The sequence below is a fragment of the Pinus tabuliformis genome, chromosome J (assembly GCF_031772625.1).
Source record: "Pinus tabuliformis cultivar Carrire ecotype Pingquan chromosome J, CPIR1, whole genome shotgun sequence".
Taxonomy (NCBI): domain Eukaryota; kingdom Viridiplantae; phylum Streptophyta; class Pinopsida; order Pinales; family Pinaceae; genus Pinus; species Pinus tabuliformis.
In genome coordinates, this window is record NC_142295.1 from 379,386,896 (window position 1) to 379,411,878 (window position 24,983).

The window sequence follows — 24,983 nt, forward strand, 5'->3', positions numbered from 1 at the left end:
TTCTTTATCAGCTTACCTTTCTTCCTCTTCTCCCCTGTAGTCTCGTTCCTCCCCCCTTCCCTTGCCTTTGTTATAGTCTCCTTCGTATTGATGCCTTATGCAGAGAGCGGCTCTAACCACCTCCCCGCCCAACTACTTCGATGGATTAAGGCTTCGCCTTCCACTGGTTGTCTCGCCTCTCCCACAGGGAGAGACATCTCCCCCACCTCCTGTTGTAAGGAAGTCTGGTTAAAAAATTCCCACCCCGCCGAGAGAAAAGAAGGAAAGTCCCCTCTGAACTGCTCACTGCAGTCTTCGTGCCCCTCCTCAGAACCCTCTGGTAAAATCCTTAACACCTCGGTCGGGCCTTCTTTTGCTAAACTCTCCGGGATAGGGTTCCCTTTCTGGCTTATGGGCTCTCTGGTCCTTTGATTCAACAGACTCCTGCATGCAGTGGCACTTTCCAACCTTTTCCCCTTTATCACTTCCAAGTGCCCCAGATCCTCTACCAGGAACGATTTCAAACCCTCCTTACCCTTATACCCATAGCTGATAACGATATCTTCCAGCCCACCTGAAAATAGACCATGGGTTTTAGAAAAACTAGGGTTTAAAGCACTTACATGTTTTCCACCCGCCACCTTTGTTGCACAGGCTGCCGAAGAGTGCGCTTGTTCTTTCCTCCCCTTTGGTTCCCTATCAATTCCCCGTGCCTCTTCTTTGGAAATGCATAGGTTTTCCTCCAAAAACCTTAAGATACTTCCCTGACTCCAAGCCTCTCCACTTCCCAGTTGGAAGCCCACCTGGATGAATAAACTTCTCGATGTTCTGCTCACTGACATCCAAACCCCACACCAACAAGATGTCTCTAAGCTCGGGGTCCAAATTGACAAAATCTCATTGGTGACCATGGTTTCCCTCCCTATCTGTTGTTTGAAACCTCCATAGTTTACGATAGTTGTTCGTTCCTTCTACAGGTGTGTGTAGCTGATTGTAATAGACAAAATGATTAAACTGAGCAGTCAAACCTCTTTCCCATCTTTCCTCCACCCTAAGCCTTCATTTTCCACTGACCACATTCCCAATGCACCCAACCTTGGTGACAGGTACAGGGCAGTTGTCCACCAATTTCTTACTCCTAATGCCATGTGTATTGTTCCCCATGCTTCAGATTGACCTGATCTCTAGCATTTTCCTGCAAAGATCCAAGCCCTATCATCATCGCTCTCCACCTAAAAATTTTAAAATGGTCAATTAACTATTTACAAGTTGCTATGAGAATAGAATTCGATTTTAATTCACAGTTTAATTGAAGGAAAAATTAAACTGGAATTTCTTGTTGCTATTTCTCAACAGTAAGACATTCATCAGTGTGTCTGTTTTCTATTTTCTTATCCAAATCATTCAAGCACCTAATGTTATTATAGAGCCGACTGACCAAACTTGATCCAAATGCATGGAATCACCATTGAAGGATAAGACATTCTCTTCTTGTTTGGAACATTGTACGTATTTTTTCTAGTGCAAAGCATGTGGTGGATTAGTGAAGGTTGAACCACACTAAGTCATTTGTCAATTGTAGTTTACACATATGCATCTTAAGCATTAACAATTTTTAGGAATATGCAACTTTATAGCTCCGATGAATCCAATCATAAGCTTTATGAAATTTAACTTTGAGGAATATGGAATTTTGTTGAGTCTCTCTGGTCCATTCCATAGCTTCTCAAACAAAACCCATGGTATCAAAAATAAAATTTCCTTCAATAAAACTAATTTTCTCTTGTTTGAAAATGCATGTAGCAATTTTTAAAAATTGGATAGCCTTTCCTTTGGCTAGGACTTTATAGGAGATGGTGAGGAATGTTATGGGATGCCACCCACTAATAGAGTTTCTAGAAGCATTCTTCAGTGAGTTTAATCAAGCCTTGGCTCAAAAATTTCTTAAAAATTTCCTTGGGAGAAGGCCTCCTTACTCATTTGATACGAGTGTTCACCCATAGTCTCCCACATTATTTTAAAAAATTCACATTGTTGGTCATCAAGTCCAGAGGATTTGTTTTCCTTTGAGTTCAAGGAAACAAGAAGTTCATCTTAAGTAATCTCACTATTCAATATATCTCTTTTTATAGGGGAGGCCTTATTTTGATTAACTTTACAAGATTGGTTCTTGGCATCCATTGAAGGGGTTCGTTTTCATAAAATCATATGTTTGAATCTTCCTCAATTCCCACTTTGCATGCTACTCTTAGAATAACTTGATACGAGGTTGCTCTCTTTGTAAACGTAACCTATCCTCTCAACATTCTAATTCCTAAGGGACAATGCCTCAAAGGTCCATGAAGGATTCTTTAAATCTTACTTAGTAATACAAGATTTCTTCTTCTTAAGGCGTGACTAATTGTAGCATAGGGTCAAGAAAGAAAAACCTCTCAAAGTGGTTGATCGACGCCATTTTTACATAATCCCATTCCTGACATAATCCTTTTCAGAATATGGATATAAATAAAAAATGAAAAATAAATATAACAATCAAAAAGATAGCAAGTCCTCTTTTATATGGAAAAAAAACAGCGAAAGAGAAAACATTAAGTCATGTCCTAACTTACAAAAACATGGAAAAACATGACTTCCTAACTTACAAAAACATGATCAAATAACCTTTTGGAGACCAGCATGTAATATTGGAGATTTTCTTACTAACAACAACTTCAAAGATCTAGTGAATGAAGCTCCTTTTGAATGAAGTTGTAATGAACATATCTTGGAACATGAGAGGGATTACTATCGTAAGTCCAAAGATGGAGGTAAACACTTTTTTGAAGGATGTTAAGCCTAATGTTGCCTTTTTTGAAAGGTTAAATCTTAAAGGTATTAAATTAAGATGCCAAATAAATTATGGTTGGAAAGGCTTTTTCGTTGAACAACCATATGGAGAAAAGATGGAGATTAGTTGTTTGATGTTTCTTATTCTTTATGAATTTATGTTATGTTGGGGCACATGGCTCAAATTTCTTTAAGATAATGTCTATGGGTAATTACTTTTATTCCATTTATGCTCAAAATTCTTCATAAAAGAGAACAACACTTTGGGAGTGGGTTAAACAACATTACCTCGAAAGACATATGACTTTAATACGGTAGAATGCATTAGAGATCCTGAAGAAAGAAATACATTTTTCATGGTATATATAAGAAGTAAGGTTTTTGTAAATTTTGATCAACTGGGAAGAAAGGAGGCCTGGATTATGGAAATTAATTCACTTAGTTTAAAGCAAGGTAGAGAATTTGCAGGTTCAATTAAACAACTTTATGGTTTTAGAAATGGGTTTGCTTATGCATAGAATCTCTAACTTGTATATATTTTTTTATCAATATAGTACATCTAATCTATCATCCACTCTTAAGGACCATTTCTTTTGGCATAACCAGGATGATTTTACTTTCTCTTATTTTAAGATAAACATCTCATTTAGAAATTCAAGAGTTTTATGTTTTTTTTTGATAGTTTGGAATCTTTACCCCTACCTTGAGGGAAGGAAGCTAAATTCTATGGTTGGAGTTTGCTATCCGCAACACTATTTAACATAGTTTCTCTCTTAAACAATTTATGTTTGATATCTTTATTTTTTAACATAATTTCTAGCATATTTATTTTAAAATGATTTGGTTATGTTAATAAGTATACACATAAGAAATAAATAATCTTTAATAATTAATAATTTTTATAATGTATATTTTTTTTATCATTTAAAACTATTTAACCTAGTTTTTTAAACAATTTCTATTTGATATCTTTATTTTTTAATATGGATTTCTAGCATTTTTATTTTAAATTGACTTGGTTATGTTAATAAGTACAGAAATAAATAATTTTTAATAATGTATATTTCTTTATTTTTTAATATTGTTTTTGAAGATAGGTGATACTTTTTTATATTAAACTATGTGTAATTTTTTGAAATATCCCACATTTCAAGTAGAAATTCATTCTATTTGTTATTAAGAATAAACAAGTTTTTAGTGATATTTTATTCATTAAGAGAATCAAAATTGAAAAGATAGTGAAAAAAGTGTGATAAAAATATATACAAATGAAATTATTTACTAACTAATAATAATAAAGAAAAAACAATTTCTCTAATTGTTCACTAACATTTGTAGTAAAAATGAAAGTTTAAAGGGATTATGATGATTCTATTAAAAAAAAAATCATAAAATTAATAATAATAGAATATAATAAAATCATAATATTATTATGATTTAAGATGATAAAGTTAAATAATAATAATAATAATAGAATCAAAACAATAAAGATGATGTTTTTTATAATTAAAAATTTATCAAAAAATCATTAATATTAATTAAAAAATAGATAAATTTGAAATAAAATAAAATAAATTAATTGAGAAAATAAATATATTTAAAATATTTAAAAATTACATAAGCATGAGTAAATGATGAAAAATTCTCTCAACATTCATCATGTCATTTGCAGAAATTGAACTAGGATGGGGAGAATTCCATTCCTTTTTCTCAATCACCCAAGATAACTCATATATATATATATATAAAACTTTAATTAGAAATAAATTTTTTTATTAAATTTTAAAACTATAAAGTGAAAAAAAAGAAAGAAAGTGTGTCTAAAAGGGAGGGGTGAAAAAATTAATACATGTAGAATGGAGATTTTTTTGAATTGAAATTAATTTTGTGTCTGTGTGAATTGGGATTATCTTGGGTGGTTGGGAGGAATGAATAAGATCCTCTCCATCCAGGATCAGTTCTCGCAAATGACATGACATGACATGATGAACTTTGATGTAATAAACAAACTATTTATATTTCTCATATAGAATATATAGCATTGTATATATATTATATATTATTTTTATTTTCTATTATAATGATAATTGGTATTCATATAAATTTAAAGAAAGATGTATTCAGATTATAGTCATACTTCAAAATTGAGCAAAAACCAAAGAGACAAACTATTACAATTTTTTCATCCCAACTATCCAAGAGTTCAAAGAGTCAATCTATAGCAACTAGTAACCTATTCAATTTAGTGGTAAAGACTTTCCAAAATACACCCAAAAATTTACAAGCTTTTGTGAACATACTTGTATCATAAGAGAAACGGGGTGCAGACCATCTTCTACTATTTCCCCTTTCAACACAAGATTAAGAACATTGAGATCATGAATTTCAAACATTGAGAGGCTAACAAAGTTACTAGAAGAGGAAGGACTTAATTGTCTTTGACTAAGGGAAAGTTGTGATTCCTCCATTTGTTGGTGGACGCTTGCTAAATTGTCTTTTGTTCTTTGAACGAGAGACCTTTGATCAATTAAGATCTCCATTATAAAAATGACACTTGAAACCAGTTGATTGTATTTCATTTAGAATGCAATGATATTTTTGCAGTTGTTGTATTTGTTCTTAGTTGACTCTATATTGCTCTTGAATTCCTGAACATTTTTAAAAAGAAACTCAACATACACCTTCGTAACCATACAAATTTCCCACCACACAATAAAGGATAAGAGAATGCAATATTCAAATATTGGCTCGTGTTGATCCAAGAAAAGGGGAAACTAATTACAGGGTTTACTGCCAATCTACGCTTTACGTTCTCAGGCAGTTGCTTAATGCCTAAAAGAGTTGAGAACCAATAATCAAAACACCAACCACCTGGCCTACTACTTTGTGAGACTAGATCCTACAAACCTTTTAAACCTTCATAATGTGGACAAAATAGGGAATTCTATTTGAACAAATATTTTCAACCTCAAAAGAATATCTTCCAGCCTTATGCTCTGAGTTTGAGACTCACAATCCTCCTGACCTTTCACAATTTGAATAGAATAGGACCTTCTGTCTAGATGGGATGAAGCCAAATGATGCATAGGACAACCACCAACCTTCGCTATATAGTGTGAAATCACATGAGAGAGCCTCCATTCTTGGCCCAAATTTCCAATTCTGGATATTTTCTAACCACTCAACAATTTGGTACATCAAATTGGTCTTGTCTCATGTCCCCTCAGGATTTGCATTATATTTCTTGACATGAGGAAAGCAATAAAATGCAAAGCTAAAATGATATGAAGACATTAATATGATTGCATTCCATAATTCTCTTGGAGTTGGCTTATGGATTGTGTGACCATCATGATCCCATACATTCTCACTTTGCACAACCTAACGGGGGCCATGACATTATTGGTAGGAGGAAAAGGCTAACCCCAATTGAAATTTGTGCTAAATTCAAGATTTCTTCTTCACCATATTTCCCAATTGAGAGAGAATATGCAGAGGGATTCCTATACCTGAAACAATTTCATACCAGATTTTCGTGAATCCCAATTCAGAAAATCTATCATCATGCGACAAGCCTAGACCATTTTTTCATGCAAATTCATAATACAATGATGATAGAAATGAGTTACATTGATTCAATTTCCATGATTATGTTGCTTCCATGGATCACCATTTATGTCATTAATGTTCATTTACATCCTTCATGTGTTAAACCTCACCATAGTAACTATTAGGGGCCTCCTACCTCCCTAAATCTCATTCCTTTGTATATATAACATTGTGCCCGCATGCTTCCAGCGCACTGGAGGTGATACATGCGGTTTGCCATCGTAGGGCCTACCTAAATTCAAAATCTTAGTCTTCATCCTTAAGGAATAGGTTGATGTTTCACTTGTCCATTAATCCATAATATTCCCAGAGCCAACAACTTCCCTTGTTTGTTATCGTATCTGCTTCTTGATTATTTTGTTGTAGGACATGAAAGAAAGAAGATAAATTGAACTTGGAGAGGATTCTCAAATTCTTTTGAGTATGGACTTCAATTTACTTGCTTTAGAAGAAGTTATTACCACTAAGTGGTGTATTATAATTCTTGAGTCCTTGATAATCACTAGGTTAACTAGATTGTGAGCATGAACCAAAGCTAAGCTTTGGAGTAGTGCATAGGTATCTACTTGATTATTTGAACCTCTTCCTAATCCCCATGTGTATAATGTTTTAACTTTTCCATCGGGGCGAAGAATATCCTATTCTTGTCACATCCCCCTTCTTTAAGCGGAGGTCATATGGGTGTGATTTGATCAACTTATGTGTGCACATGTCACGAGATTATTTAATATAATTTCTCATGGTGCAACCAAATATTTGACCACTACCTCAAGGTGGCCTGTGGCTATAGGTGAAGCCCTATTTAGACTCTAACATTTCCCAATGGTGAAAAACTCCTCACTTTCCACCATTAGATCCAACTCTTTTGAACAACTTTTATTTTTATTTTTAATATATGATAATATGAATTTTTAAGATAGTATTTTTATTATGATATTATATGATGAGTTTTTAGTATTGTATAATTTGAGTGTGTTTAATAGTTCAAAATAGATGTTTATTAGTAAAAAATAGAGTATATAAATGTTTCTAAACTTAAGCAATAACCGAGATAGTTTCATACCAATTTGTAAGGAATTTTTTTTAACATAATTTTAAATTGTTTTGGATCGAGACATGAAAAGATTATCTTTAAAACTTTCATTTAATTCTTTTTTACATCAAAGATTTTAGATCCCAGGCCAGGAAAAAGTATCTCTTCGAAAATTTTACTTATGTAGCATGCCAAAGACTTAAATTTCTGCCGAAGCTTCTACTTACCTTGTAAAGAAAATTCAATTTTTATTATGTAATGATTATAAAAACTTCATGGTAAGCAACAAAGACAATGACAGAGGTAAAATGCACCATGAAATCGCTAAAAACCAGCTTTTCCGTGGGATGCTTCCAACGCTCTTCAACATAATTTCAATGAATGAAGGATCACACAGTTTCTTTCATTTATGAAACGTTTCACTTGATATTTACAGTTAAGAATGGCAGCAATCGCACAATATTTTCTACGTTATCATGATTTTGAAGTAAGCATGTTACATGGGTTCTTTACAGAGTACTCGAAGACTTACATCTGCACCGTGCATGCCAACATTCTCATCCTCTGTTCCCAAACCAAAACTGAACAATACCAACGGCCTCCGCAGCAAATGCAAGGATGGTTCATTGAAGGAAGCATTGGGTGTTTTGCATGACAGAATCCATCGAGGTCTACCAATTGATCCTGATACTTACGCTGCACTATTGCAAGCCTGTGCAGATAGCCATGCGTTACCAGAGAGCAAACAAGTTCACGCCCACATCCTGATAAACGGATTTGAGGATAATCTGTTTTTAGGATTCAAACTTGTATGTATGCACAATCTGGAAATATTTTGGATGCACGCCAAGTGTTTGACAAAATACACGAACGAGGTGTGATTATATGGAGTGCCATGATCAGAGAATATGCCAGGAAAGGCCTCTGTGAGGAGGTCATAAGGTTGTATTATCAAATGCAACAAGAAGGGATAAAGCCAAACAACTTCACCTTTCCCATTGTTCTCAAGGCATGTGATGGGCTATCAGCTCTGCAAGAGGGTAAAGATATTCATCATCACATTATTAGAAATGGCTTTGAGTCTGATGTTTATGTGTGCACAACCCTCGTCGACATGTACTCCAAGTGCGGCTATGTAGAAGCAACATGCCAAGTCTTTGACAAAACGTCTAAAAGGGATGTAGTTTCATGGAGTGCAATGATTTCTGGGTTAGCCCAGAATGGATTTGCCAATGAAGCTGTAAGTATTTTTAAGCAAATGCAGCTGGCAGACATCAAACCCAACGCAATTACCATGGTTAGTGTGGTATCAGCGTGCGCCCACTTAGCAGATCTACAACAAGGTAAGTGGATCCATGATTATATTATTAGGAGCGGATTCGAATTAGATATTTCTGTGGAGACTGCGCTTATGGACATGTATGCTAACTGTGGAAGAATAGAACTAGCCCGACAATTGTTTGACAAAATGTCTAAGAGAGATGTGATTTCATGGAATGCAATGATTGCGGGTTATGTCCTGAATGGACAAGCTACTGAAGCATTGAGACTCTTTCGTCAGATGGAAATGGCCAATTTGAAGCCCAATTCAGCTACCATTGTGAGTGTACTCCCTGCATGTGGCCATTTAACCAGTCTGCATGAAGGAAAGAAGATCCATGATTATATTATCAGAAATGGACTTGAATCAAATTTTTCTGTGGGGAATTGCCTTGTAGATGTGTATGCCAAGTTTGGAAAAATTGAGGTTGAGCGCAATATTTTTCAAAAAATGTCTGAAAGATGTGGTCTCATGGAATGCCATGATTTTTGGGCACACGCAGAATGGACTTGCCAATGAAGCTTTGGTACTCTTTCATGAAATGCAAATGGCTGATGTTAAACCCAATTTCGTTACTATGGTGAGCGTGCTTCCAGCATGTGCTTATTTAGCAGCCAGGCAACAAGGTATGTGGATCCATGTTTACACAATTAAAAGTGGAATGGAGTTGGATATTTCTGTGGGAAATGATCTTGTAGACATGTATGCTAAATGTGGAAACTTAGGAGTTGCACGGCAAATGTTTTGACAGAATGTCGAAAAAAGACAAGGTCTCATGGAGTACAATGATTGGAGCGTATGGAATGCACGGGCATGGTGAGGATGCAACTGAACTTTTCACCCAGATGCAACAGGTAGGAATAAAGCCAGACCATGTCACCTTCATTAGTATCTTATCTGCATGCAGTCGTGCAGGCTTGGTGGATGAGGGCATTCGATACTTCAAATGCATGAGTCAAGATTATGGCATTGCACCTACCTTGGAGCACTGTGCTTGCATAGTTGATCTTCTTGGTCGAGCTGGGCACATGAAAGAGGCACTCACCTTTATCAGGCAAATGCCAATAGAACCTGATGCTGGTGTGTGGGGGGCACTGCTTGGTGCCTGCAGAATTCACCACAATATTAAGCTAGGAAAATATGTTGCAAAACATCTTATTAAATTAGAGCCTGATAATACTGCAAACTATGTACTGTTGTCAAACATATATGCTACGGCTGGAAGGTGGGATGAAGTGATGAAGGTGAGAGCAGTGATTAAAGACACTAAATTGAAAAAGAGTCCAGGATGCAGCTGGATCGAGTTCAAGAACAGAGTCCATTCATTTGTTGTTGGAGACAGATCACACAAACAATCAGAACAGATATATGCAATGGTGGATTTATTGGCTGGGAAGATGAAAGATGCAGGCTATATGCCTGACAGGAGTTTTGTGCTTCATAATATTGAGGAAGAAGAGAAGGAAGATGTTCTTTCTACCCACAGTGAGAAGCTGGCCATCGCATTTGGGCTTATTAGCACAAGCCCTGGGACACCTATACAGATTACCAAGAACCTCCGTGTATGTGGTGACTGCCATATGGCCATTAAATTTATGTCGAAGATTGTCGAACGAGAACTTATTGTGAGGGATACAATTCGCTTCCATCATTTTAGAGATGGATTGTGTTCCTGTGGAGATTATTGGTAGTGTTGATATAAATGAAAGCACATAAGCATGTGGAACTACAGACTTTGCAAATGACTGAGCTGGCAGCTCTGTTATCCTTTTATATTTGTTATATTATAATGCAGTAATTGGGGGTCCAGGGTATAAAAGTTTGAAAACAAAAGAGAAAGTGTCTCTTGGTCTGTACATGGCAAATCAATATGGAAATCTTGATAGAGCAAGAAATTCAATGCCATGTTCCCACCCTCTTCCCCAACAAAATCACAAAGAGAGTATTTAGTAAAGGTTTTGGTCAATGTTTATAAACAAGAACCTGTCTTAGCATGCCAGGTTGTATGTTTGTCTGGTTACAAGAAACTGTGACAGATTAGTGTATCTCATATCCCGATCATTTCTAAATGAAAATCTAAGTGGAACGATTGCCGTATCCTGCATCTGGGCTCAGAACCTGCAAAACGTCCTGTTCCAGAAACTACAGTTCTTTCTTTCTTCCACAAATATGCCTCATAGAACCACGAATTTTGACACTCTTGCTGCCTCTATCACATGGCTCAGGTTCGAGTTCAGATTTAGCATCCATGAAATTTGGATAAAATTTGAATTGTTTGATGGAATTTGGATAAAATTCAGCATTACCTTTGACTATATATAAAATTCAAAATATTGTATATCTATCTATCTATCAATCTATATATACACACCAAATTTCAAATTAAAAGTAAGGATTGAAATTCGTTGGGTTCACTGAATTTCAGAGGTAAACCTCAAAGCTAATTTGAAAAAAACACAGAAAAATTGCAATTATATATATATATTTTGCAAATTTTCTTTGTATTTAATGACTGAAAACTGTGGTTTTTTTAGATTGGCCTTGAGATTTGCTTTGGATATTAAGAAAATCCAATGATTTCAATTTTTTTTTTAGATTTGGCAAATTTTGAATCTCATCGATAAAATCCTTCTAACCTTGTGACTTGCTTGCTGCGATCAATCTAGTGTTTGGGTCCATTCTTTGATGAGGTGGATCCATTTTCTTTTGTTGAGAACATATCCCTGGCATTCAAAATAATAACTGCAGGAAAATGTACCCGTGGGATTCCTTGAGAGTGCAGGATATTTTTGGAGGGAGAGGATCAGGGGTTGCCCACAGAACCAAATAAAAAACCTAATTTCATCATTGTTAACTTTCATTTGCAACTTTGGGAGCACTAGTAATGGGTTGGAGCACAGCATTTGGAAAGCACAATAACAATAGGAATTTGGAGAGCACAATCCACATTAAGAGTGTAGATTTTTCAGACCATCATCCAACAGTTTTCTTTCGTGAGTTTCAAGTGCAAGACTGAAGGCAAACCCAACGAAATATTGTGTGTGTGTAGGTACAAAGCTCTCATTTATTTCTTGTTCATTTTTTACTTTTCTTCTATATATTTCCAATGGCCTCACTTTCATCACCTGAAGCTGGCCATGGAATTTGTGGTGTAGGGAGAGGAGATGATGGCTGTGAAGAAAATAAGTGGCAAAGATATCCCATTTATTCTCTTGCATGGAAGTATGCGACGAAGATCAAGAAGCAATAAATAAATTCAAGTGGACATTGCTTGTGGAATTGCAGCGTGTAAATAGAATTTTACAGGCTCATATGTAGACTTAAAGCCCATTTCCTTTGGCTTTCTAATGATGGAGCTCATCATTGCACAAGTATCATCCGAAAGATGTGGATAAATTTCAAAAGGGAGACATCAAGCAAGCAACCTAAGGGGACAACGAGTTCCCTTTATTGTGGAAGATACCCATAAGGGAAGGAACATTGAACTCTTTGTTATCACCTAAAAATTGTTCATGGAGCTATACAAGTGATTATTAAAAACAACATAAACAGAACACAACGAAGGCTACCCATGGTCATTAATCACTTGCCCTAATGCAGTTGGAGAAAACTATACAAAGTAGGTTTTAATGCATCCACACATATTCACAATTCTGGCTTTGCACAGTCCTCATGATTGTTTCTTCGATGGTCACATAGATCCGTAGAAGTGAAGTTTCACTAAACTTTGACACAATAAATGTTGATCTCCTAAAAATCTTCAACTCAGAGACTCACATTAGGCTGGTTCAGAGCATGAAGACATTGATGAAGAGTCCTTTGGTAGATCCAAGGTCTCCTCATGCCTAGAAAACCATAATTAGAATGGGTTCTATTCACACCAAGAACTAACTCTAATGGAGTGTGAAGGGTGAAGGAGACATATAGATAGCAGCCATCGGGAGCATTTGAAGGAGAGAAGTTGAATAATGTTATGCTGCCAAAAGTTTTGTCAAAGCTCTAATGGCTTGTGAGCATGTCATTTGCTAGCATTACAATGTTGAGCAAGGGGGTTTTGAGAGAGAGTCTCCAAGGAAAAACCAAAGGACCTTCCTTAAAGGGCTTGGAGTATACTCATCTACTCTACTTCATCCTCCTTTGTGTTTCATTCAAGACCACCAGAGCCTTTTTTATTGACAATAAAAAAATAGTTTGCTTCCCACCACCTTTCTTTTGTTCTTGTTCATTTCTTATTTATATGCATGCTAATCTATCTACTCTTTAGAATGCAAACTAATTATTGTTTCATACCAACTTTAAGATCTTTTGTTATATTGTTGTGTTGCAGCAGCACTTCACAACAAAATGTATTTTGTCCAACCACTTTGGAAAAATAACATCAACATATTGGCTACTCCACTGGGTTGCCTACCTTCAATTTCTATTCTCTTAGTTGCTTGCAAGACTCTTTCTCATTTGTGTTGTGTTGCATGTAACTAAAACGTCTCAAACAGAGTTTGGAATCATTTCTTTGGTCCCTGTTTTGAGTATCCTTGTCTTTTTTTACTTCGTGTCTAATATGTGCAACTGTCACAGTGACGCTAATTGCAAACAAGGCCCTTTTTCTTTTGAACGGTTTGTGCAACCATCGGTCATCTGCCCACACAGATTTGCCTAATTGTCATTTTTCTAAGTTATTTCATTCTACCACCTAAGTGAGGCTACATCCCATAAATCCCTACACCTTCTCACTTGTGTGATTTAGCTTAGATAAGTTCATTCTTGCTACATTCCATAATTCCCTACACCTACTCACTTGTGTGATTTAGCTAGATAAGTTCATTCTTGCAAGTTTAGATACGCCACTTAGTTCGATAGAGGGATTAAAAAGAACCACAATTCTCTTCCATTTGCCACATCGATGACCATTTGTAGAGCTTTTGAACTTACTAGTTAAACTATCATTTTGTTTTATGTTTTTTGGGACTAGAAGTGAGGCATTACGTCGAAGTATGCTCTTCACCTTGCGTCTTGTGTGACTTGGATGAATAAGAAAAGACATAAAGTCTCCTTTGTCTCCCTTAGTGGTAGATTGAAACAACACCTACTTAATTAGAAGGAAAAGTAAAGTGCCTATATATGTGCAAATGCTTTGTTTCGCAAGGTTGAAATCTAACGTAGTTTAATTAGTAAGCAAAGTCCTTATGCCGCAATATTACATATGTGGTTGACAATATTTCACTTGCATACACTAGATCAACAAACATTAATTTATAAGCTTACTCTTTGGCTAGTATTCTCTCCCCCCACGCACATAACCGATCTCAAGGAATCAGAAAACCAAGATGTTCTAAAAGAACTTGTTTCAATTACATCTAAACTCAAACGAGTTGGACCACCACCCCAACTCAAAGGATTCTTAAAAACAATTCTAAGTTAACCAACTAGAATCCTCTATTGAGGGGTTAAAAAAGAAATTTTAGTTTGGCTAGGACTTTGTGAGTAGGCATCCAAATAACTCTCCTCTTTTATTCTACGTTTAAAACTTAGTAGTTAGCAGTTGTCTTACAACGGACTTAAAAATTGTGCATCATCAACATGCCAAAAAAGCTAAGGTAAAGGGACCCCCATGAAGGGTTGGTGGTTGAGATGTGGTTGTTCCTATTGGACCTTCTTGAGTCACCCAACTATTCTGAGGTCCTTAGCTCATGATCATATTGTTGACAACCTATAATCCTTGTTAACCACTAAAATTGCATTTGAAGACTTGTAAAAGGTTCCATGGGCAAAGCACATTCAGAAGCATTCCATCATCATTAGATCGTGTTAGATTGTCAGAATTCCAAACTTCCAGAATTCTAGAGTTCATTAGTTTTATATTCCAAATTTTGTAGTTTTGTGGGGTTATTGTAAAAATGAATCTAGTATGATGAAAAAAGAGTCATGTAAAATGCCTAGGTAACTTAGGACTATACTAGCAAGTGAGTTCACTCTAGGGAATTATTTTTCCTTAACGCATTATTTGTGTTTTTCAACACTTATAATTAGTTGAGTTTTTCTCCCAAATATATCCCAAAGCTAGAGTGTGGCTTGATAGTAAAGTCTTAGGTGAGCCTTAGTGTCTAGAATTAATGTATATTACCATACTAGATCATCTCTAAAGTTTTACTGAATTTGGATGAGTCTAAACGTCATTTTTTAATTATTAAAAATTTCCCTACTAGTTAGGGTTTTTAATAATTATTTAATGTAAAATGTAATAAGTGTTGTTTAAAGAATTTGTAGGGGGTATGAGTAATCAAAATTAGACTTGTACACCTCAACTTTCTATCTAGACACACTTTGAGGGTGGAAAAATATGTATTTACCCCTCAAAAACCCATTTTTATAATTTTTGACAAAATGGTGGCAAATAATTAGCCTAAAAATAAAATGAGAAAAATAAAAATTTCTCTCCAAGTGGAAAATGATTAAAAATTGAAGTGGACTTTCCCAAGAAGATATTCAAGTCAAAAAGTGATGGAATCTCCACAAATCAAGCAAGAAAAATTTGTTGGTCCTCCAACACAATGAATGGTCCAAGAAAATCGAATCTTTTAGGGAGATGGTCCAAGATGGTTATTTTGAATGAGAATTTTTCAAGAAAAAAAGTGGAAAATATTTTTGAGTGGTCCAAACCACTTTGGGATCAAATTTTCACTCGACCCAACTTCCCCTACAAGGCAAATGAGTCCTATAAATTTACGCTGACTCATCAAGGATTAGATTTATTTAGCTTGGATCTAGCAGTTTTTTCCTTAGATCTAGACGTTTCCACTTGGGGAGGGATCTCTCTCTCTCATATTTTCTATAAATTGAGCTCTAAGCTCCTCATTGTAATTCTTGAGCTACTGGCGACCAAAGCTCTACTTCAGTTTTGTACTGGATATTTTTTTGAATAATAAAGAAAAACTTTGGGGGCACATGCATTATGGTGTTATTCTTCTACATCTATGGTAATATCTTCTTGATTCATTTGTGCTAATTAAATTGTTATTTCCATTTGCCATTTTTTGGATCTATTGATGTGTTAGAAAATTATATATTACGGAGCAATGGAACACATAAAATATTGCAGAAATATAAACATAGAAAACGCACAAAACAAGAGAGACACAAATATACGTGGTTCACCCAGTTTGGGCTACGTCCACCTTGAACAGCGAGTCCTTCCTTTCTATTATCCAGCAAAATGAAAAGACACAACCTACAACAAATCCACTGTAATATTCTCTGTTTTCTCTCACAGTCTCACCTCTCTGTTTCTCGCTCACAGAATACACATCTATCACATAGCCTCAAATACAATACCCTCATACAAAGAGAGGGGTTGCCTTCTAGGGCAAAAAACCCTAAACTAAACATAAGTTCTACCGTCAGATCATCCGCCTAATGAACGACCCAGATTGACTAGAAATTACTATACTTTTACAAGGAAATTTTACAGCTGTTTTTAGCTTCAGGGGCGCTGCCCCCGAAACCCCCCGCCAGGGGGGGCTCCCAAAGGTCGCAGCCACTGCCCCCTGGACCCCCCCTGCAGCGAATATTTTACGGGCGGCGTTGCCGCCCCCATTTCGAACTGGGGTCCTATGTGGCAATACCTTTGAATATAGAAGATAATCAGGCTCCACACCCAACATGATGTACAATTATCTTGCATTGATATTTGGATTAGAGAAACACTCGAGATTTAGCAGCGCTTGTGGGTTTTTGTTTGAATACCTAGTCTTCTTTTCCATTGTGCTATCTAATCCCTTATGGATCTAACAATATATTTTGGAAGTGTGCAAAAATTTATTTTTTGAATTAGATCTTGAGTGTTTAGGGATGTTTTCAATTGAACCAACCAACTCTCAAGGGATAGAAGTAGAAGAACTCACATTGATCTCTCTCAAAAGCTTATCATATGATTTTTTTAGAGGGAGTTTCCTTATAATAGCTCGCAAATATCTTCAAAATTCTTCAGATCTACTCACATTGATCTCTCTCAAAAGCTTATCATAAGAATTTTTTTTTTTAAGGGAGTTTCCTTGCAATAGCTTGCAAATATCTTCAAAATTCTTTAGATCTATTTAATTCATGAGCTTTATTTGTAAAATCTATCTAATTTAGAGCTATATTTTTTGTTTCCCAAGAGTGGAAGTGTCCTCACACTCTTTAGGCTAGCAATTTGTTAATTTTTGTATATATTCTAACCTTTTTGTATATAAATAAATTTCCCTTGTATATATTTGGATTCTCTCTTTTATGCTTGCGCAAATCAGGAGGGTTTGGATTGGAGAATTTTGCATAAAAGAAATTCTTTTGCAAGTGGATACTTGAAGATCTAAAGAGATCATTCTTTGGAAGCTAAAGCCACCTTTGTTCGTGGATAAAATCTCTTCATCTTTCATCCCTTGTGTAGATCCTAGACAACTAGGGTTTGAGGATTATTTTTCAAATTTCAATTTTGAAAAGACTATCATTTGGAGGCTTGAAAATAATAGATCTTCACTTGTGGGGCTTTCTTTCCCTTGGCCGCAAACTTAGAAGAGGGTTTATTTCCCTTCTATATGATAATCACCTCCTAAAGCTTATACATATTTTCCTCAGTGAGTGAGATTCCTTTAGAGGAAATCATATTGCTTATTGGGAGGCCTTTCATTATAAATTTCTTAAAATCATTGTAAATATTTCTTATTTGCATTTATAATCCCTTAAGGAAGGGTATTAGCTCCTTGAAGCTTTATCTTGTAAACCCTCCTCTAGATTTAAACCCGTCACTCTTCTCTAAGAGGGTTTCTCTTGTAATAATAATAAAAGAAGATCCTTTTCTTTGAGGGAGTTTGGGGTTTTTCCCCTTGGTATCTGTACCTCCTAATTTGGAAGGAGGATCACTTGGATGGTGGTGACTAAATTGTTCATCTTGCATTTGTTAGATTAGTTCATCTTCTTGCTCATTGCATCCTCTAATTCTAGATCTAGTCTCTAGCTCTTATTTTGCAAGTAGTTTCAATCATTCATTACTCATTGATCTAACTTTCTTTTATGTTCATTGAATAATTTGATTGTTCACTTGTCTAATTTGCACTTACTTTGAAGTAGTTTTAGCTTCTTGATCTAATTATATTTTCTTCATTGAGTAAATCGAATTTGCTTAATTGGTCATTTGACACTCTAAACACACTTCATTAATTAATTCAATCCTTTGAAGTGAGATGGTACTTTGCTATTGACATATCTTAAGACATTTCACTTTTGAAATATTTTGTTTTAATTGTCAAATTTACATCTCATTGAAGCACTTGATCTCATTTCTAGATTGCATTTTAGATCTCTCTAAAATTTACCTCCAAGCATAAGCTTGGTTGATAGATACTTAGGACAAACTTCCTCAATTGTCATTCAACTCCCTAAATTTGAGTTTGGAGCAAAGGTTAAAACGTGTGACCTCACAGTTCTCTTGTGGCCGAGCCCTTGTAGGAACGAAGGCACATGAGTTGTACTAAAGTTCTAGGGGGGTATCGTTAATGAGGCCTTAGCCTCCTCATCCTAGCCTTCTTGCAACCACCTATGTCCTTACCAAGTTGAAGGTTGAGGGGAAGTCAAACTTTATATTAGGCTTTAATTAAAATGTATCAAGAACAATTTTCCTCACACACTTCACATACACTTGTTTGCATCTTTCACACAATTGGTTATTGTATAAGTTAGGTTGTGAGCATTTTATTCAATTTCCAATCACGTTAATCATCTTCTTGTACTTGTTTATTTCAGGGTCATGTGAATTGTCCTTTAATATCATACTTGAGCATTTCTCTTTAAGTATAGACTCTATTTCCTTGCAAGTTGTAAATCCATTTATTGCTCATATCTCAAGCTTATATATTATCTCTTGTGGTTCATTAACCTCTTCCCTTGCAGCGTCTCAAATTGTGCATGATCTTCTTGATATATAATATTTGCAAGTATTGTAGATTTATTTGTGAGCATATGTTTCTTGCAAATATATTTGGCACTGGTCTAATTATATTTGACTTGCAGGATATCTTGTTGAATATAACCGATTTATCTCCATTATTGATTGTTATATGCTCTTACTTATTCTTGCTAATCAATCTCATTTCAAGTTATGATTCAATTTGTTAAATTGGTGAAGCCTTAACTAATCTAATTAACATCATAATCTCCTAGAGTTTGTTATCTTTTGCATTTTTTTTGCGCTTAGAATCATCTTTAGGGACCACCCCCTTTGGTTCAACTAGGAGAGAACCTAAACAAAGAGCGTTGAGAATAGGTAACAACCCGTTCTCTTAGCATTTCACCTTTAAGGCCACACCTAGTGGGATTAGGGACTTTTCCCACATTAATCTAGGTGTGCATCTTAGGCAACATCAATCCCTATACTCGCACTGATGGAAGTAGCTTAGTGACCACAACATTAGTCATCTACCTAAGATGGTAGTCATAGGTTGTGACCACACCTAAAGGGAATGACCATTGGGAAATGTTGTTAGCCACTTTAGAATGTACCTCTAATACCCCTCATTATAACCATCCATTTGTAATTTCAATAACTTTTCATTGGATCCATGCCCAATTGTTGAATGTTTTTGGAGGGCCTTATTTCTTTTGAGAGGAAATAAATCAGGTCTATTAGGGTTTTTAATTTTTTTGTGCCATTACACATAGGCATCTGTATCCTACCAAAACATTTGAATTTACATAAAACTGAAAACATTCATCACTCATCACTAGTTCTTTTATTTGGGTTTTCTTCTTTGATTAGGTCATTTTACCACAAGTTTATTTTTGCTCAACTCAAAAACTCACATATTTGTTTAGCAAGTCAAGAACAATAGGAGACCCTTTAGCACATGTTGTAGTGGCTACAACCACCCTCCAAATTTTTGCCTTTGCCTCATTTTGGAGCCTCCCTTCCAACCTTCACAACAACTTTCCTTGCTTCGTCAAGTTCACAAGCTTCAGTGTCTTTCTTACATAAAGGCAGCCTATCGGTCACAGCGTGATCCATTCCCCTCCCAGGCTGTTAACTCGGACTTGGTCCAGCAGTAGGCTGAGCAGCTTCCCCTTGAAAATTGATCATTTCTGGAGGGCAACCAGCCTTCCCTCTAGAAATTACGCAATCCTCTCTGGCAGCCTCCGGGCCTTCAGGATTGCGCAATCCTACCTGCCAACACTCCCAGCAGGATTTGCACAAATTTCCCCAACAAAGTTGCTCAGCCCAGAATTTGCACAAATCTGGGTAGCAATCAGCTGCTCTACCCAGAAATTGCGCAAATCTCCTGGGTAGCCAGCCCAACTCCTAGCCAGAAATGCACATTTTTCTCCAGCAGTTGAGCAGTCTCTTACATGTGTAGCTGAGTTGATCGGTTCCTTCCGGGACTGAGCGAAATATATTGCATGCATGGGATGCTTCTCCCAAGGCAGCATGCAAATGCATCCCTTGTTTCAGGGATCTATGTTTAGCAATTGGAGGTTACATGCAAGGAGAAATTCCGAAACCTCCAACCAAGTGTCGCTTCCCCTAGATTCATGGCATCCGCGTCACAACCTCGATGTTATTGACCGGATGCTGCATAACTCATTCCTCACATCAACCTTGCAGCTCTGACATCCCACATCACATCTAGGAGTAGTCGGCACGTTCAGCTCAGTTGTTTTGGGGTAAGCCCGCTTCCCATGCCTTGTGCTACATTTTTGTCGCTTTTTGTATTTTCGCTTGTGGCAGTATTGTTTGTTTGATTTCTTTGAATGCTTGCTGTCGTTTACATATATATTAGCTTGTCCTAGCTCTATTTCAGTTTTCATTGCTATCTCACTGTCGTCGCATGTATGAAACTGTTTTGCACAGACGTTCGCCCAACCAACGAACTGCCTCACCCACATGCATGTTGATTTGTTTGTTGAATCTTTCATTCATGTTTTGCATGCACTGTTAATCACTTCTACTATCACTTAGTGTCACCATGCATTTACTGTCTTAGTTGCTTTCAGTTGCCCGTCGACGAGTCAGGCCAACCTTGGCCCAGACTCTGCCTTCACCAAGGCTGCATTGCGCAATCTGGGGAAGGAAGGCTCACCTTCCTCTCCAGATTTGTGCATTCCTTCCCAGCACTAGCCTCTAGGATTGTTTTGTGCATTTCTGGAGGATAGTGGCTGCTTGGCCCAAGAAATTGCACAAATCTATCCCTAGGCCAGTAGTCCTTCCCAGCTAGAATTGTGCATTGCACAATCCCAGCAGTCAGCAGCCAGACTGGACTGTGCATTGCGTAGTTCCAGCAGTCAGCTAGTCTCCTAACAGCCTAGACTGTGCCTTGTGCAATCTTGGCAGTCGGTCTCCCGACCTCCCAACTGAAATTGCGCAACCTTCATGATCATGCACCCAAGTATGTTGCAAGTCAGTTCTCATGTTCATTTTGGTTTTTGACTGACAGATTGCTTTCCATGAGTGTTGCCATGTCTCCAGGTATCCCAGGTTTTCAACTGCCTCTCAGTAGTACAGGAACAATGGTTTCCAGGAGAGCAGAGATGAAGACACCGTTCAAAGCACACTTGGGGATGCAGTGAATCAAGTGTCCATGGACTTGCCTACCCACGATGACATCAACTTGTTCGTAGACAAGGACATCAAGATATGATAGCAACAACATTGCAGCAAGCAACATCATGAACAATAGCTGAAGACAGCATACCAAATGCAACGAATGCAAGAGGAGGGTAGATGGCAACACAGAGGCGGAACAAGGTTGCAAGCTCAAGCAGGTCTATTGATGATGAGAGCAACTTTGGAGACTCCGGCTATGAAGTGACGACACGACATGAAGATCGCACGAAGGCAGAATATGGAAAAAAGAAGGAGTTGTATGTGCTAAAACAACAACTCAAGAGGAACACGAAGCTGCACAGACAGACGAATGAGTTACAACAGGAACATGAACAACAGATGATCTGAAAATGAGATCTAAGACAATAATAAGGTATTACAGACTTATGTGCATGGATGTGCCTATGTTATTTTGTGCAATGGATCGGTCAAATTAAGAAATACATAGACTTTGAAGCAGTTAAAGACCATAAGAGACAAACACATAAAAACACAGCAGATTTAATAAGGAGTTCACCCAATACCCCTGGGCTACATCTCTTGGTCCAACCTTCAGTGGTGGCCTCTCTATTAAGTCTTCAAACAGAGTTTTTACAATAGTGAACTCAATTTGAGCCTCACACACAACATATTCAATCACAAGGGCTTCACTTGAATACCTCAAGCTTCCTCTGAGTACACAAACTCCCTCACAACTCTCAATCTCTATGCTATCTTTGTCTCCCATTTTCTTGCAACACTGCCTCTTGTTTGCTTCTCTATCTGTGGCTTTATAGCCAAAAATGCGATGCTTGTTTGTTTCATGTTCCTGTCTCTCGGTCTCCCTGGCCTCTATCTGCTTTGAATCCCTCTCTCAGCGTGATACAATCATTGTTTAACGCCCAGAGAGGAGGTGGCCACCCATTTTGTAACGCCATAGTGCCCGGGTCCCTTGAAATCCTTCGGATTCCCAAACGCAACCGTTTTCTGCCATACATAGGGAAATATGTTCAAAACAGAGAAACTCCACCAAAACATGATATCTCGGACTTCAAAAGTCCTCAACTGTGATTCATTCCCCTACCGGGTCCACCCACAAGTCGTTATCGCATATCAGAAGGGTCCATTCCTTTGTGTTTTTAAAAAATATGTTAAACTGCGAAAATGCATTAAACATTGTGAAATCCTACCTTCCGAATTTGAAATACGATTCAACATTGTTAATAAACCCTTTCAGGTTCGTGACATCGTTGCTATCATTGTTATTGGTCGCGCTCCATTGCACAATTCCGATGCGATGCAACAATGCGAGATATCACAATCGCTCATCGCAATAACCCTTGGGCTGTTTGTAAGCGCTCCTGCAATCCCTCGATAGTGATCCTGCGATTTAATATGGGCCGTCGATCTGCGCGCTTAATCGACGGTCCAGATTCACTTCGTCGATCGTCATCGCATGCCTTATATGGATCCCACCGATTTCGCTAATCGCTGTCGCAAGTCTCATGTAGATCTCACCGATCTATGCCGAAGGTCACCACCAATTGCGATTGTCGATCCAATCTGGACCGTTGATCGGCCTGATCGGATGGTTACTGTGTGTTATTGTTTCCACCTCCGTTACTCTATTATTTTCATTAATTTCACAGGTTTTGCCTCCCGATAGTGTATTAAAAGGCTGCCTTATGCGATTCTCCTTGGTTTTTGGCATGGTTTTCATAGTTTTGAAGACATAGAGAGTGTTTCTTGGATCCATTTGGATCATGCCTTCCCACTGAAAAGGCTTTTGGACCACCAAAAGTTGGTTTTCAAGCATCGCTTAAGTGAGGATACAACTGCCTCACTTGCCCAATCTCTATCCATTTTTCACTGCTGGGTTTTGAACCTCCGAGTCCTATTCTTAGGTACTCGATGTCCCCTCTGTGCGTAGTCCTCACCTTCCTGTCCAGAACTATATCTTCCTGCAGCTCATTGAGGTATTCAGGCAACAGATCATCAATGGAAGGCAATTGACCTTGCTCTTCAGGATCTTCAATTAATGAAGGTTCAAACAGTCTTAAATTTTCTTCATTTACTACTGAATAGATGTGCATGTATGCTCGCAGATCAAGGTGGAAAGCGTTCTCACCAATTTTCTCAAGTACCTTAAAAGGCCCATACCTTATTGGCTTCAGCTTCTTTCCTTCACCTTGCATTCTATCCTTGCTGATATACAACCAGACTTGGTCACCAACTTGGAAGTTGTGCTCCACCCGATGTTTATCATGCCTTGCCTTGTATTTGGCTTGGCTCTTTTCTAGTTGTTCCTGCACTGCCTAGTGAATCTCTTGGATCTGTTCAATGAATCTAGTTGCTTTGTCCACATCACTATGTCCAACAACTGCTATGTCTTTTTCAAAGGCAAAATCCAAGGGAAACCTTTATAAAACCAAAACAGGTCTCAAAAGGAGATCTCTGTGTAGAAGAATCTTTAGCACGGTTGTAAGCATGTTGCACGTAACACAAGTGTTCATCCCAAAGATTGGGATGCTTGCTGCAATAACCCCTGAGCAACTGGATCACTGTCTGGTTGACTACCTCTGTTTGGCCATCTGTCTGTGGATGAAAGGCTGTGCATTTCTTCAGTCTGGTGTCCATTAATTCCCACAGACTTGACCAAAACTTCCTAACAAATTGGGGCTATTAGATACTATGGAAGTGGGTAACCCAAAATACACCCAGACACGTTGAAAGAACAATTTCTTTGTTTGTTCAGCTGTAATCTTCTTATTACAAGGTATTAAAATACACATTTTGTTGAACTTGTCCACAATAACATATAAACAGTCATGTCCCTTTCTAGATTTTGGCAGTCCTCCAACAAAGTCCATGGAAACACTTTTCCAAGGACGGGAAGGGACTGGTAGTGGAGTGTACAAGCCTAATTTTCTATTGCTGGGCTTACTTTTAGCACACATGGTACACCCTCTTACATATCTAGAAATTTTTTCATTCATTTTTTGCCAATAGCAGTATCTTTGCAGTTGTGCAACTGTTTTGCTTACACCAAAATGACCTGATATCAAGGAAGTATGTGCCTCCCTAATTATGTTAATTCTCTCTGTTTGTGAAATGCATAGCTTTTCCAAATGATACAAGAGTCGGTCCTTAATATAGTAATCCAATTCCTCTACCTTTTTGCCATTACTTAAAGTTGCATATACATATTTAAAATCTATATCTTGAGCATATTGTTCAATGTAGCTTTCATGCATTACTGAGTTGTGCTTAAGTATAATAGATGCATTTATGATTGGTCTAGACAACATATCTGCAACTTTATTGTGTATGCCATTTTTATATCTGATGACTAAATAAAATTGTTGTAGGAAACCCATCCACCTATAGTGTCTTGATTGCTGCAATTTAGTTTGTGAGTGCAAATACTGAAGTGGCTGATGATCAGTATGTATTATTGTTTCTTTGCCCATTAAGTAATGTTTCCACTTCTTCACACTCTGAAGTAATGCATACAATTTTTTATCATATGTAGGATAATTAACTACTGCAGAATTAAAAGTCTCAGAATGGTAGCATATGTGTAGGAATTTACAGGGTAAGTTCCTCAGACA

General features: G+C 37.0%; 1 pseudogene; it reads left to right on the top strand.

Annotated features, from left to right (window-relative positions):
• Positions 1-7,604: 7,604 nt before the first annotated feature.
• LOC149227326 (pentatricopeptide repeat-containing protein At3g57430, chloroplastic pseudogene) overlaps positions 7,605-24,983 on the top strand; it is an 86,573-nt pseudogene continuing 69,194 nt past the window's right edge.